A 15,488-nucleotide genomic window follows, 5' to 3' on the forward strand; every position below is an offset into this window, starting at 1 on the left:
ATTCTATAACCAGGCCCAACAAAAAACACCCCCCTGGCTCCATCTTAGATTGGATATTAGTCTCCCACCCTAACAAAATCTCTATCTGGAACTATCCCTGACTCCTTTAGTGACCATCAACCTGCCTTCATTCATCGCTCTGCTAACCCCTCTCAATTCCTACATAATTATATCCAAACTCGTAACCTTAGCAACTTCAACCCCATAATCTTCTCCAACATATTCAAAGAAATCAACTGGCAAACCCTTCAAACTCTGTCACTTTCGATAATGCCGTAGAACATTTTAACTCCATCTTCCTAAATACTCTCAACTCTCTAGCCCCTTAGAAATAAACGAATCAAGGCCAATTCTGCTCCTTGGCTGACCAAAGAGACTAAACAAACCATGCAACTCAGAGACAAATCTTGGAGGCTTTATCAGAAAAGCAAACAGCCTTCTGCCTTGCTCCAATATACCCAACTCGCAACCAAGTAAAAAAACTAATAATCAGAGACAAAAAAAACTACTACAACAAACTTCAGTCTTCTAATCTTAACAACCCCAAACATTTCTGGAAATCTGTAAACTCTCTTCTCCATCCTGGGTCACAAAATAACCCCTGCCCTGACCCTAGTTTAAATGACAATGAACTAAGCTCTCTCTTCAACACTTTCTTTACTGACTCTATAGCCAAACTAACCAAAACATTCCCTGATAACAACCACTCCAACCTCCTAAACTCTCCAAAGGACTGTCACCCTATGTTTCAATTCAAACCAGTTTCCACAACTTTTATAAAAAAGCTCTTAACCAAACTAAAACCTTGTTCCAACGCCCGACAACATCCCCCTCCTTCCTCAAACACGCAGCCAAGGAATAGCTCTTCCAATTAGCATCCTGATTAACAGATCCTTAAAAGAGTCATACATTCCCAAACTCTGGCGTTCTGCCTACATTCTACCACTTCATAAAGGAGGTAAAACAATTCTACTTCTAACTTCGCCCTATAGCCCTACTCTCTCCAATATCCAAAATCCTAGAGAAATGTGTCCACCGCCAACTCTTACCCTACTTAACAGAGAATCAGCTTCTTACACCCACCCAACACGGTTTCCGTCCAGGACACAGCACTATAACTGCCCTACTTTCCTTCTTAGAAACAGTTAATCAAGCCAGAGATTCCGGACTTCTAGTATCCACTGTTCTGCTGGACCTCTCCAAAGCCTTTGATACCATCTCCCATTCACATCTACTCTGCCACCTCTCCAACCTTAACCTTTCCACTAATACTCTTGCCTGGTTCTCCAGCTACCTCTCTGACAGATCCCAGGCTGTCAGATGGAAGAACTCCACCTCCTCCTTCTTACCAACTCCTACTGGCGTCCCTCAGGGATCCATTCTCGGTCCCTTACTTTTCAACATCTTCATAAATAACCTTCACACTGCTCTCCTGACACTTCAGTCATCCAATACGCTGATGACTCTACCTTAGTCTGCGCTGCCCCAGCTTTACTGAACTTCTCTCTAAAACTCAAACAGCTTTTTCCATTACAGAAAACTGGATGCACCAAAACCACCTCTCCCTCAACTCCAATAAATCCAAAATACTAATTTTCCTCCCTTCCAAGACTTCTTCCTTGGACAAAAACTCTTTCAACATCCTCAGCCAAGTTAACACTCCAATTGAAGTGGTCCCCTATGCTAAACTACTTGGCATAACCATAGACTAACATCTTAAATTTGACCTCCACATTCAACAAAATATAAAAAGACCCACCAAAACTTGGCATGCTCTACAGGAATAATATATTTATTTCCAAATCCTCCAGGCAAACCTTAGCTACCTGCTTCCTCCTACCCTCTCTACTTTATGGAGCCCCTCTCCTTACTAATCTGTCTGCCTCCCTCACCTCCAAACTTGAAGCTTGCTATAATAAAATCTCTAAATTCGCCACCAAATCCAAAAACTCAACCCACCACTGCCTCTCCCTTCAATCTTTAAACTGGCTAGAACTCCCAAACCACCTCGACTATCTCCAACTTACAACCACTCATAGATTAATATTCTACCCAGAAAAATGCCCTGCTCTATCCAACATCCTCCCCCCTTACATTCCCAACCGATCTCTAAGATCTGAACACCAAAATCTAATCTCCACCCCCAGACCAAAACATCCCGCTGGTCAACATCTTCTATCCTTCTCTCTAGGTAGGAAATGGAACTCTCTCCCCCCTTCTCTTAGAACCATACCAAACTCAGACAACTTCAAAACCCAACTCTTCTCACACCTATCTTCAAAATGGAAATGTTCTTGCTTTCACCCTACTTAATCCCAAGATTCCCCTAGACTAAGCCCCCATACTCCTGCACCTTTATACACTCAAACTCTAGCTTTGTTTTTAGCAGGCTCTAACTTCACTGTATGATGACAATATTGAATGGTTAGCACAAAAAAAAAAAAAAGTTTTTGCAGTGTATTGCAAATTTGCATCTTCAATGTTCTTACTGTGTCTACTTTCTATTGTAAATATGCATTTTAAAATATTCTTACTGTGTGTACTGTCTATTGTAATTGGAATTTGCAGTGTATTACTTTGTTTTCTTGCTGTTGCATTATGTTTTGTATTTCTTAAACATTGCATTGGTTGTACTGCCTTTGGAGCTTTTCTCCCCGGGCCTCCACTGAAAATGGGTTCTTCTTGACCCAGTGGACTTCCCCGGTAATCAAACTGAAATAAATAAATAAAATAAAGACCAGAGGTCCACCAGGCTGGCTTTTTTTTTTTGAGGTATGTTCTGTGATTATTTCGGTTTGGTACTGCCATTTGTATGCAGTTCTTTATGTGGTCATACAGGGATAATGTGTACTCCTCTGCATAGGCTTCTGTGTTTTCTGTATTTGGGGGAGCTTGGAATCCAACTATGCCGTTATTTAATAGGAGATAGTTTGCTTTAGAAAAGTTCTTAAAATTTTTAGAATTTGGTGGGGGGGGGGGTCTAGTTTTGCCTTAATTTCCAGGGAGACCTCTTTGTGATGTGATCTCACCAGTAAGGACATCACACATTGGGGGGGGGGGGTCAGTCGTCTCCTATATTTGTGAGCACCAGATCTAGGATATTTATTCCCTATGTGGGAGTGCAGACCAGCTGCTCCAGGGTATTTGAATTCACAAAGTCAAGAAATCTTTGGATTGTATGTTAGTGGTCATGTATGGCTCCCAGTTAATGGAGGAGTAGTTAATTAAAATCACCCATGAGCATAGTATTGGGTTGGATGGTGAGTGATTCAAGTAACTCCAGGTATGATGAGTGGGTTTTTCCCTTAGTTAGTTGGACATGGAGTATCTCAAGCATGTGATAATGTTTGACCAACATTGAAGTGAGCTTATCATTTATGTAGATAGATACACCTCCACCTTTTATTCTTTCATGTTCAGTGAGTGAGTGAATGGAATATATGATAGGCCTTATAGCCATGCACTGCCGGAGTGCTTTCTGAGGCTTTAAACCAAGTTTTGATAACTGCATAGTTTCTTGTTGAGACTCCTAGCACTGAGCAGTACCACCTTCAGCTTGTCCTGAGTAACTTTCATTAAGTTGGAAGGTGTGTCTGTTTGGCAATGCCTAAAATAAATAAATAAATAAATAAAAAAAGCACTATCGGGAGGATAATGTTTTGCCAATACCCAAGAGCCTAGAGGTGACAAGTAAAGACCATTCTTGGCAAAGCAGCATGGCCTATCGGCCAAGTCTTCCCAAGCTGACAAATAGTAGACTCCTTTGTAATGACTCCAGTAGCTAAGCCAATTGCTAAAATAGATCATTTGCTGTTTGTATTGTGGCATCATCCTTGGAGACAGTAGAATGCTGCTGAATGTTAAGCTCATATTTGTCTGTGACACATATTCTGAGAGCCCAATTATGTCTCTCTTCATATAGTCCAAGAAGGTACATCTCAAATCATTTACATCTACATGGACTATGACTGAGTCATACTGGTACTTAGGGGTAAGTGACCAGAGTGCTTATATGATCTGCTGGATCCTGGCCCCTGAAAAGCAACTAACTGTAACCTTTTCCTTATTCAGCCTTGTAAAGGGGACATTGGTGTGTCTCACAATTGAATCACCTATGGCCAGAATGTTGGGTTGTGAAGTGTTTTACCTGATGGACTTGGTAGTTGAGACACAGTGAGATGTGTTTTTATGTGTTTTGCTGGTAAATGTCTTGTTTGTGTGCATGCAGAGTTTTTGAGGACTGTGTCTGAGAGATCTTTTGAGGTTTGGGTAGGTTATATATTAGCACCTCTGCATATGTAACATTATGTGTATGGTCCTTCATGGGTGTGGTGAGTGGTGTGTGGAAGCCACTGGCAACTTGTTTGCTGCATTTTGTGTCTGTATGTGAGAGTCTGGCCTCCAGTGACAATGTGTAAGTACATCTCTCACATGCTATTTTTGTCTATTGAAGAATTAAGTGGTTGTCAGTGTTCATGAGGTAATTGCTACATTGCTTCAGGATGCCCATGTCCAACAAGCTGGAAGCACAGATGGCAGGAAAATGCACATTCATGGCTGCAGGTCTTACTGTGCTTGTAAGGGATAGGAGTGTTTTTTTTTCACTTGACAAGGTGGGAGGGTGCTTACTTGATGTAATCTGAAGTTAATCTTGCCTGCAATACTGCCCAGTACCAAAACCAGATGTTTTCTGTGCAGTGATAACTCTGGGTGCTGTGATAAGGTAATGCAGACTTAAATAGTTCTAAATTAATGCATAAGTGCTGCTCACCAAGCAAACCAGTTGCCTGGTGAGTACTGTGAGACTGAGGTAAATTTCAGAGGTGGATTTTTATATGGAAATTTCAAGTTGAGGACATTGTGTATATGCACGGCACCATTGACCTCCACTACGCAAAGAGCAGCTTTGCGCAAATGTGAGGCTTATATATGCTCAGAAAAAAGCAAGTTTAACACTAAGCTCACAAGCCAATCAGGTAAGTACACAATGAGCTTTCTACCAGCAATTCCCAGCTCAGATGGGTGAAATCAGCCCTCTCCTGTCACAGGAGTGGAGACTTTGACCCTCTTAATGTAGAATGACTGGTTTGGAACCCAAGTGTTAAGGAACAACAACAAACAGATGCCTGGAACAACAAATCAGTGAATATACTGTAATTCAGTATACAACAGCAGCTCTTACAGCAGTCTGAAAAGCACTTAAACTTTAAAGAAGTGTAGAAAAGCAAATAAATATCATTGTAAACCTTCACAATATAATGCAAATAAGCAATGCAAGTGCAAAAATTGTACTTAGATTCATTTTTTCAGCCTTGGATGGCTTCATATGCTTCCAAAATCTCTCAAAGCCTATAATGTCATTGCCAAATGATGAGCAGCTCTGGATAAATGAGACATACCTCAGTATCACTTATCTACTTTTGCACTAGTCTTTGTCACATTACTAATATCAGTTATCTAAGATAGCACTATGCATTCCCAGCTTAGGGATACATAACTGTATTATGGTGATACCGCCCACCTGCTGTTATACTGTGTAGTCATCATATGATGTAATGCGTATTGGAAACACCTAATTCGCTATTGTTGACTTATCATTATCTTTGTTTACCTTTTAACGTTTTCTGAATTGATATGCATGTTAGTTTGCTGCAGGTATAGAGATGCTGGGTGACTGCTTGGTGTTTGTCCAGGTAAGCTGTGAAGTAGATGCTCAGGAGCTGAAAAAAACAGTATAGAAAATGAAAAGGCACATGAGAATATGTCCTGCAATGACACTTTTAGTTAGGCAGTAAATTACGCTAAAATAGCTGGTTATGAATACTTGCTGTACAACTCAGGAGCACATTATCTCTGACTTCCTCTTCCACTGGCACAGACGGTCTAGGCTGCGCCTCTTGAGGCCACTGTTGTTGTACCCACATGGCTCATCAGAGTAGTTGATGCTAGTTTTCTCAGTCTCGGCTCTGGCAAGGCTGTGCCAGGCACCACCTTATACTGGGTAGCCTCATAGGAGTCATAGGTTCATAGATATATACTAGGCTAGGAACTACCATGTGCAACTCAAACCAATTGTTTCCCTATGTATCATGGACATTTATTAAGGGGGTATGTTAGGAAGTTTCTAGAAGTTATCAGTATAGGGCAATGTGCTTATACCCTGGATTATCTTGGTAAGGAACCTTTGCAGGCATTCCATCTGTTGCATTTGTCTAGTAAGGTACATGGTGAAGGGAGCATTATACTCAAAAATGGGTCTAGTAAGAGCCAAATAAAGTGGCACTATGACTTCCTTCGACCTGGATGTCATGCCCTTACTTATAAATTGGATGAAATAACCAAGGAAAAACATCAGCCCAAGCTGCAGTCCAAACTTCCTTTATTACAACTTCACAAACAGGAAATGCCTCAGTTAAGCACTTTCATCCCAAATTTCTCAGGACTTCATCAGAATAAAAAAATTACCCCAACCCAGTCCTTAAATACATGCCTAATTAGTTAATTGAAATCAATAATATCCAATTAAAAAATCTCTTGAGATTTAACAATATACAACACTTATTAACATGTATATGTATATAGGAATAATATATATACTTGTATGAATAAAACCTAACTTTTATGACACATACAGCACTGTTGCATGACCTTTTAGTAAACATGAATTTATCATCCTAAAATGTTTCTAAACTTTAACAGGCAATTGATGCTTACACACTCATTATTTCCAGGGGCTTTTGTGGCATTCTACAATTATGATGCCCCCCAATTATTTGTTTTTTTAGGGACAGTGCTATAAACAAGTGACTGGAGTAGCAATGGAGGCAGCTTGTGCCCCCATATTTGCGAACTATGTCATACTGGGAGAAAAAATACATTTTTCATAGTCAATTTAGGAATGATATTGTGTTTTTTTACCCAACACGTATGTATTTAAGGACTGGGTTGGGGTAATTTCTTTGTTCTGATGAAGTCCTGAGAAATTTGGGATGAAAGCTCTTAACAGAGGCATTTCATGTTTGTGAAGTTGTAATATAGGAAGTTTGGACTGCAGCTTGGGTTGACATTTTTCCTTGATTATTTGGTCTATTCGTGAAGAATAAATTGGATGACACAAAATGATTGTCTTACTACCTTGGTCACATGTTGGTCAAAGGCCAGATTAGTGTCTATATATGCTTCCAGATCCCTGACTACCAGGTCAGCTTTTAGTGCTGTCTTATTGCTGGACTAATTAACCTGGGTGGCAGTTTTCCAAAAAGACACTATAATGCTCAAAGTCCCATGTCCCCAAACAAGCACTCTTGGTGGTCTCTCTACGTGATGTACGGAAATATTTTGGCTTCTTTACAACAACACCTGGGAGCCTTGCCACCATAAGTGCCTTCAGAAATTTTGTGTTTTTGTGTTGGAAGCACACCCTTTGAAATAAATAAAAATGTAACAGCATTGAATGGAACTATAAAATGTAAGAAAATGTGGGATAGTTAGCTATAGTGGAGTTGAAATAATACCACAGAATAACATCATAAAATAAACAACGTAAATATAGAACATATTATATTGTGTTATAATGGTCTATAGATTTTTCGTTGTTTTTGTCACTATTATTATTTTATTTAATTCTATTTTGTGCTTATTTATTCACATGCACATTTAGATATTTTATATTTTTATATATTGTTTTATGCTATATGTTTGACAATGTTGTTTTTATATGTGTGCACCTACGTATATGTTTTTCTGCTCATGTAACATGAAATGTGTTTTAAATATTTCTAGTCAGAATTTGTTCCACTGCCTAAAGGGTTAATTAACCAATTAATTAGAGCTATGAAAATTCGATTGGCTAACATCAATTTAAAATTTGTTTAAATTAAACTGACTGTTTTTTCTTTGAGATCTGATGAAGCATGTTTTTACATGTGAAAGCGCTTATCCATTGATTGTACAATAAATTGTTTATATATTTTTAAGCTTGGTGGTCCTGCCTTGTGTTTCGTTTTGGATTTTTGGTACTTTCTTGGCTTGGACCTTTGGGTAGCAGGATACATTTTAGTTTTACTGTTTTAAATTTTGTGTTGACACATGTCGCTGCTGCTGCTACATGATGCACAGCAAGGTGTTCTGAATTCATGCATGTCTTGCTGTCGCAGTTTAATGCAGCATATATAAATAGCACTAGTAAGGATGATGTTTGAGTGCAAACAGCATGACGGAATGAGTCTAGACTGCAGTACCCACTTGCTGCTCTTTAGCACCTCTGTGGGCCATAACGATATGTTACATATATCCATATGCCCCTGGGGCCATTGGTCTGCCAGTGCATGCTTAATGTACTTCACAGCTTCTCATGCAAATGCAAAATCTGGAAATGAAACTCATAGTGCAGCCTGGGCCAGGACCACAATGTGATATGTGTGTGATTCCTAGGGCAGGAGCACAATGCGATTTAAGTGTGATTCCTGGGGCAGGAGCACAATGTGATATAATTGTAATTCAGAGACATTCAGTTGAAATTGGCTCATTAGCATAACTGCCATGCTAGGAGCCTCAGAATTATGAGATACATTTGTCTGCAACCACTACTGTGTTCATTGTGCTATGGAATTTGCTTTGGTTAGCAAACTAATAAAGTGGCATTTTCTGTGTGATACTCTAATTTTGACTTTAAAAAAAAGTACAGCTGAGGTAAGTGAACAGGAGATACTACCTGCACATGTATGGAAATTAGTTTTGTTCATCTGCAGCAAATCTATGGAGTTTGTTGAATTACATGGGGTTTCTTGGGGGTTGTAAGCTGGGTTGACAACAACTGACTGCTGACTGGTAGGTACACAGCCAGCACTGACCATTAAGCCTTGGACACAACTTATTTCTTCCTCATAGGAAAAAAAAAGTAAGACAGAATTTCCTTCCTACATATAGTTCTTTTTCAGGCCATCAATCGATGAAAAAGTTGGGAGAAATACAAAATGCACCCCCAGAGCATCTGGGACCCTGTGGCTTCTATGGGCTGCTAAGGCTCCGTGTCCCAACTTAATTCAGTTATTACAGTGCAGTTGTTACAGTGCAGTCTTGACCATTTATGGTCTTTTGAAAGGATGTAAGGAGAAGCTAAAGAATATGGCAGTGAATGAGAAAACAAGAAAGGAATACTCTGTCTGGATGGTGAGGGGAGACCAAGACAAGAGGAAAACAGGAGGGCACTGAAGAGGGTCGGGGGACATTGGGCAGGAGGGGTAGCCATGGGGTTCCATGTCTAGGGCTTAATTTCTCTAATGCTGGTTATAGAGCACACAATGTTTTTTGGCATAGACTGCTATGTCCCTTGTTTCATAAACTGAAATAAGTACAGTGGTAACTCTATCCATCCAAAACGTCCATAATGCAACAATTTGGTAGCTTCTTTGTACATATATGAAGACACATATAAAGACAAACTGAGACTGTAATTTTAAGTCGTATATAGATGCAAGTAGCCTCATAATGCCATATTATATATCACGAAAATTCATCTTTTTCAATGCAATTGTGTAGCACAACTAGGGAAGCAACAAAACATATCTGTTTTCATTTACTGAAAGTGAATTTTGCATAATCCCTGCCTATTACAGAGATTTTTTAAAATATCAATGGATTGTTGTTGAATGGTTATCAACACTTGTAACACTGAGTTTCATATATATATATATATATATATATATATATATGGTTCTAGTATATATAATCAAACATATTTAATGTCCAACCTCAAACACTGACAAAATATGTTCAAACATACATCATAATATCAAACCAAAAATATTGAAAAACAAAAACTATTTTTTCTCCCGATCCAAACACTAAACCCCCATAACACCAGCCTAAAATATGCTTGGACAGTGGCAATGAATGTTACAAGAAAGTTTTTATTATTAAAAGGTATAGGGTTAGGGTTGGGGGTAGGGGCAGCATTACCATTAGCGTTAGCGCCCATTACTAAAGTGGGCAGGGAGGCCTGCAGCACCTTAGTAATGGCACTAACCCTTACCCTAATGCTGCCCATTTGCCAACCCTCCCCCTCCCCCTACCTTATCCTAATAAAAAATCTTCCTGTAACACTGCCACTACACAAGACACACTCAGACACACAAACATGCACAAACACACACACACTGCCAACACTACACCTATCCTCTTAACTTACTCTTACCCTAGCTGTACAGTACACACACTCACACACAAATATGCAACACCTATCTCTAACCTCTCCCTGACCCTAACCCTTACTCACTAACTCATGCACAAACACTCTAACACTCTCAAACTCCACTCACCTCTTGGAATGAAACATACCATCAACATTTGGACCACTCACTATCCGTACCATCATTAAACGGCACCCCTGTACTTGTTGACCAAATGCATGTTTTGCAAAAATGCTGAGGGCCTATATATAAATAGACAGAGCTATATCTGTATTTGTAACCATAGGGGTGTGTGTGTGTGTGTGTGTGTGTGTGTGTGTGTGTGTGTGTGTGTGTGTGTGTGTGTGTGTATATATATATATATATATATATATATATATATATATATGTATAAAAAATTGTTGTACACACACACACACACACACACACACACACATATATATATATATATATAGAGAGAGAGAGAGAGAGAGACAGATAGACTGTATATGCATATGTTTAAAATGATTGACTGACCCAAACACAGATGTTCACAGCATTGACAAAAAAAGTCAGAACCTCAAACATCAACATGCTACAAAGCATGCGCTAAGCAATAACCTTGGCACATGCAAAATTAAAAAAAAAAAAAAAAACCCAAATAGATACAAACATTCTTTTTTTGCAGGGGGCATGCCCCTGCATCCCCTATGTAGGGGGAATGCTGTCCCCCACACCCCCTGCTAATTATTATATACTAACTCTGAGATTGCACACTATCAAGAAAAGAGCATTTTCCTCAACATGATAATTGTCCAATGTCACACACTTGTCAACCATCTGTTTAGTTAACCAAATTCTGTTGACTAAACATATGTCAACAAGACCAATCTTCGACAAAGGTTATGACTTTCATGTATATAGCTTGAGCAGATCAGATGATAGAAACTTTATTCTGCACAAACATGCAGAAAAAATGTTTCACCATTTTAGCCTTTTGCTTAACCTATTTATTCTAGCTAGTAACATGTTGCAGTTAAATTTATATATTTTAGCTAAGGCATATGAGACATGCTGTAGGTGGCTTGGACACTCCAAATTGGCCCTAGGCGTGAGTGTGTGTGTGTGTGTGTGTGTGTGTGTGTGTGTGTGTGTGTGTGTGTGTGTGTGTGTGTGCCTTCTGTGGAAGGTTGGGTGCCGGGCTGGGGCAACTTGACACCGTAAAACTCCACTGCCAATTATGAGCGGACAGGTGATCCGCTGTGGCGACCCCTAACCAGGAAAAAGCCGAAAGAAGAAGAAGCTAAGGCATATGAAACAGACCATTTAGGACTATTTATTTGAATTTAGATATTTTGTACACACCTCAGCAAAGTATGCATTCTAAGAGAACTCTTTTAAAAACAGTACTTTGCACGCGCATGTTTTCACATAAGTGATAACAGCTGTGTTTCCTGAGTCTAGTCATATACAGCTACAAACCCAATCAGAGAGGATCCAGGCGGGTGAAAGTTTTTCAGACACATCAAATACTGTTCACTTTACTGACTACAGGGAAAGATTTCCACAGGATGTTTGGGATTTTGCTCCATTATGGGAAGCACACTTAAAATGCTTTCTAACATCCTGAATTACTTGACCATAACCATTGAATATGTATTTGTTATGAAGGCATAGTGATTGCTAAACTTTAAACATACACTGGTTAGTGGGGGGTTTACAAGAGGGTATGTCATGGGAGAGAAACACAGGACAGATAGGCAAACCAGAAAGAGACAAGTCTTCATGACAACCAAAGAGAAGTGGGTGTATTTACTGGGCTGCACCTATGGAAGTAATAAGATTCCAGAGCCCTGCTTGCTGGGTCAAGAGAAAGTGTCAAAAGAATTGTCTAGAAAGCTACAGGTGAAGGACTAACATAGTCTGTAAGTTAACACTAAAAACAGAAAAGGGAAGAGGAGTTGTTGTTCTGGGAAACAGCTGGAAATACCCTAGCCTACAGGGTAAAGACAGTCTTGAAGAGAAATGCTGAAGTATTGTAATCACTATTTTATTTGCTATCTTTGGGTAAAACACTATATATTCTGAATCACTGAAATTGCTGATCAGAACACAGTAATGCATGAATGACTCTTTCTTTTTCATCATTTCTCTCTTAATTTTATCTTTGTAAATACATCTCCTTATAAAAATAAAAAAAAACTAGCTGTAAAGCCTATTCTTATCATTGAAAGAACTGCTAGATGCTGCATTGATGGATGCAGTGGGAGGAGATGACAGTTTCTGTTATAAACTAGCAATTTCCAAGCTAGCTACCTGAAATAAAATGCTCTACTTTATTTACTTCCAGAAAGGAATACAGCCTTTTTCAGTGTAATGCTATAGTTTAAAGTGATACAAATTTTCTTAAGAACTGACTTGGAATATTGGCTCCTCTCTATTTGTGTGATAAACTGTGTCGGAAGCATAAAAACCCATACAAGAATTTGCCCTAGAAAGATGATCCTCATGGCAGTGTGAAGGATTGCATTGAAGACATTTCCTGTTTGTCTATATGAAGCTAAAAGCTTGTATATATTGAAACTGTAGCTGATTTTTCAGTTGAACTGTTCCTGTGAAACAAAAACGTATGTGTTCTACATGGAAACACAAGCAACACCATAATGAACTGTAACAAGACTTTAGTGAGCTTTACTACAGCTCTTCAGGAAAGATGTCTAGCTGTTAACTAACACCCACACAGCCTGTAACAACAGATATCCACTGTACTGTACCACCAATTCACCTAGCTGGGGATCCCAAACCGAGTGAATCTCAGAAAACTTGGGACAGAAGATGAATGGAAACTTATTTGGTGATATATGAGAGCTATGCAGCTATTAAAAACTGGCTCCAGACTAAGTGGAACATGCAGCTATCCTCACATGTAACTATGTCAGGATCTGCAAGCAGAAACTAGAGCAATGTGGAAGAAGGAAACCCATATAGGTCCGATAGTATTTGGTGCAATGGGTCTTATAAAAAAGAATCTGCAATCATATTTAGATACGCTACCAATACATATAACTCCATATGAATTGCAGAAGGAGTCATTACTGGGCACATTGTGAGTGCTGCAAAGAGCACTTTTGGCTGACATCAAAGATTGAAACAATACTAATTTCATGAACTTTAATTGTACTTTGACTTAGGAATGGGGTCCATTCCAATCATGGTATTAGAAAGCCAAAAGATATGGAGAAATTAAAAAAGAGAGTAACCATAGATTTTCTAAAAATATACATGGAACTTGCAGATGCTGTTACACTCAATTAACAGAAATTGCAGTAAGAACTTTTGTTTGAGCTTCACCAGAGGCACAGTTTATCAAGTTTCGTAGCTGGACATTCAGTAAAGACAGACTTGTAAGGTCACAGATTGTTGATTTAATGCATATTTAGAAACTGTGGATAGGATCTCATATAAATAACACATGTAAAATTCTAAGCATCTTGGCTGTTGATACTTTGAAAAGGGCAATCTCTAACACAATAGGATGTTCTTCGTGTTTCACTGTTGCAGTCATTACATTTGGGTTATCTGCTTGCAGTTGCCCTTAGTCGGCCTGCTTAACAAAGTCTTGGTTTCTGCGTCGGTTGCTGTCTCTTCTTCCATGATGTCAGGTCGTCAGGGGTATAAAACATGCAGCCGATGCTATTACATCAGTCTTTCTTGCCGTGCGGTGCCCGAAGCAGAAGCAGTTCGCAAGTGCAGGTCAGCCGACTCCTGAAATTTTCATTTTTGAGTTTCAGAACCGAAGTCTTCAACTAAAGCTAAGTACCCCATTGGGGAAACTTTTTCTTGCTCCTTACCGATGTCAGTAAAAGTTAATAATTGCATTACTTGTGGAAAGCAAATACCTCACAAAGATTTTCATTTGTACTGTATTCCTTGCCTAGGCCCTGACCATGATGTACCTTGCTGTCGGTTTTGTGCTTTATTTAATCAACGCACTATTCGTCATCGGTATATTTTCGCTTCTAAATATTTCGGTTCTTGATTTGATTATCCAGAAATGTCATTGGTTAGCCATCCAACTACAGGGATTCTGAAGAAACCAAAGATAAAGACAGAGACAGGCTGCCGAGGTCCAAAGCTGCAGATGACGCTTCTCCTAAACCAGTCGCCAGTTCGCCAGTACTCAGTGAGGCACTTTCACAGCCCCTGATACCCACTACTTCTGACTCGCAGACCTCTACTGAGACCCATTCGGAGTCTGGTATGCCACAAAATGCTTCAACTGTGGAACCTGTGGATGTCTCTACCTTGGATGGGTCCGGAGCCGCTGTGCAGGCACCGGCTTCTGAGGGTGTATTCAGGCCTATGGACTTGCATATTAAACCGATGCCTCCTTCTTCATTTAGGCCAAAATCTTGAACCATGCCCAAGAAACTGATGCCCAGGCTACATGATCAGGCCTCTATGCCTAAAAAAGAAATGATAAGAATGGCTGAAGATCTTATAACTCTAACCAGGGGAAGCCAATCTCCACCTTCTAAGAGACCTAGGACTGAAGTTGTTGTTTATGAATCTTCTGACCAGGATTCTGATTTTTTTGTTATTCTGATGATCTGGATTTGCCCTTATCTACTTATGAGGATTCTGATGCAGAGGACTCTATTCCCTCTGCTTCCCCACCAGAGGATTTCTCTTTTGGTGAAACCTTACATACTCTCAGGGAACATTTCCACTGGGAAAGCCAGGATTTTTCTGATTCAAAAAAGAGGCTTAGGGATTTCTTACTCCTGCCTCAGCATAGGCCTTTAGCTATACCTCCTCTACTAGACATTGTTGATGCCTTTTCAGAATCTAGTTTGGCCCCTGATTCTTTGCCTCCTGCTCCCAGAAAACCTGACAGATATTACAGGGTTCCTGATTCTCACAAGTTCCTTTTAAAAAATCCTATTGCAGATCCAGAGACTATTTCACAGGGACCCAAGGGCATTAAGTCTTCTACTGCTAAAAATCCTACCCCCTCTGATAGAGACTCCAGGATGCTGGATAGATGGGGTAAGAAAGTTTACACTTCTGCAACCTTGGCCATTAGGGCTTTAAACTGCCAGTTTCATATGTTAGAGTATCAACAACATGTTACTGGATTGCTTAAACATAAAATTATGTTAATTCCTGACTGTGCTGAAAATAAAGAATTACAGGATTTAATGCATTCTGCTGAACAGGTTGTAAAACATACTTTGCAATGTGGATTTGATTCATTAGAGGCCTCTTGCAGGGCTGCTGTTACTGGGTCTGTGCTCAGAAGGCATGCTTGGCTTAAGG

The 15,488-nt window shown here is 39.5% G+C and overlaps 1 long non-coding RNA gene across 1 annotated transcript in view; it reads right to left on the bottom strand.

The window, feature by feature from the left end:
* Positions 1-5,617: 5,617 nt before the first annotated feature.
* The window catches only part of LOC122795522, a 659,862-nt gene continuing 649,991 nt past the window's right edge, over positions 5,618-15,488 (bottom strand). The window contains exon 3 of the long non-coding RNA XR_006363827.1: positions 5,618-5,720. This is a non-coding gene — a long non-coding RNA (uncharacterized LOC122795522). The remainder of the gene's footprint in view (positions 5,721-15,488) is intronic.

This window comes from Protopterus annectens, chromosome 2.part2 (genome assembly GCF_019279795.1).
Source record: "Protopterus annectens isolate FY-2018-M chromosome 2.part2, PAN1.0, whole genome shotgun sequence".
NCBI lineage: Eukaryota > Metazoa > Chordata > Ceratodontiformes > Protopteridae > Protopterus > Protopterus annectens.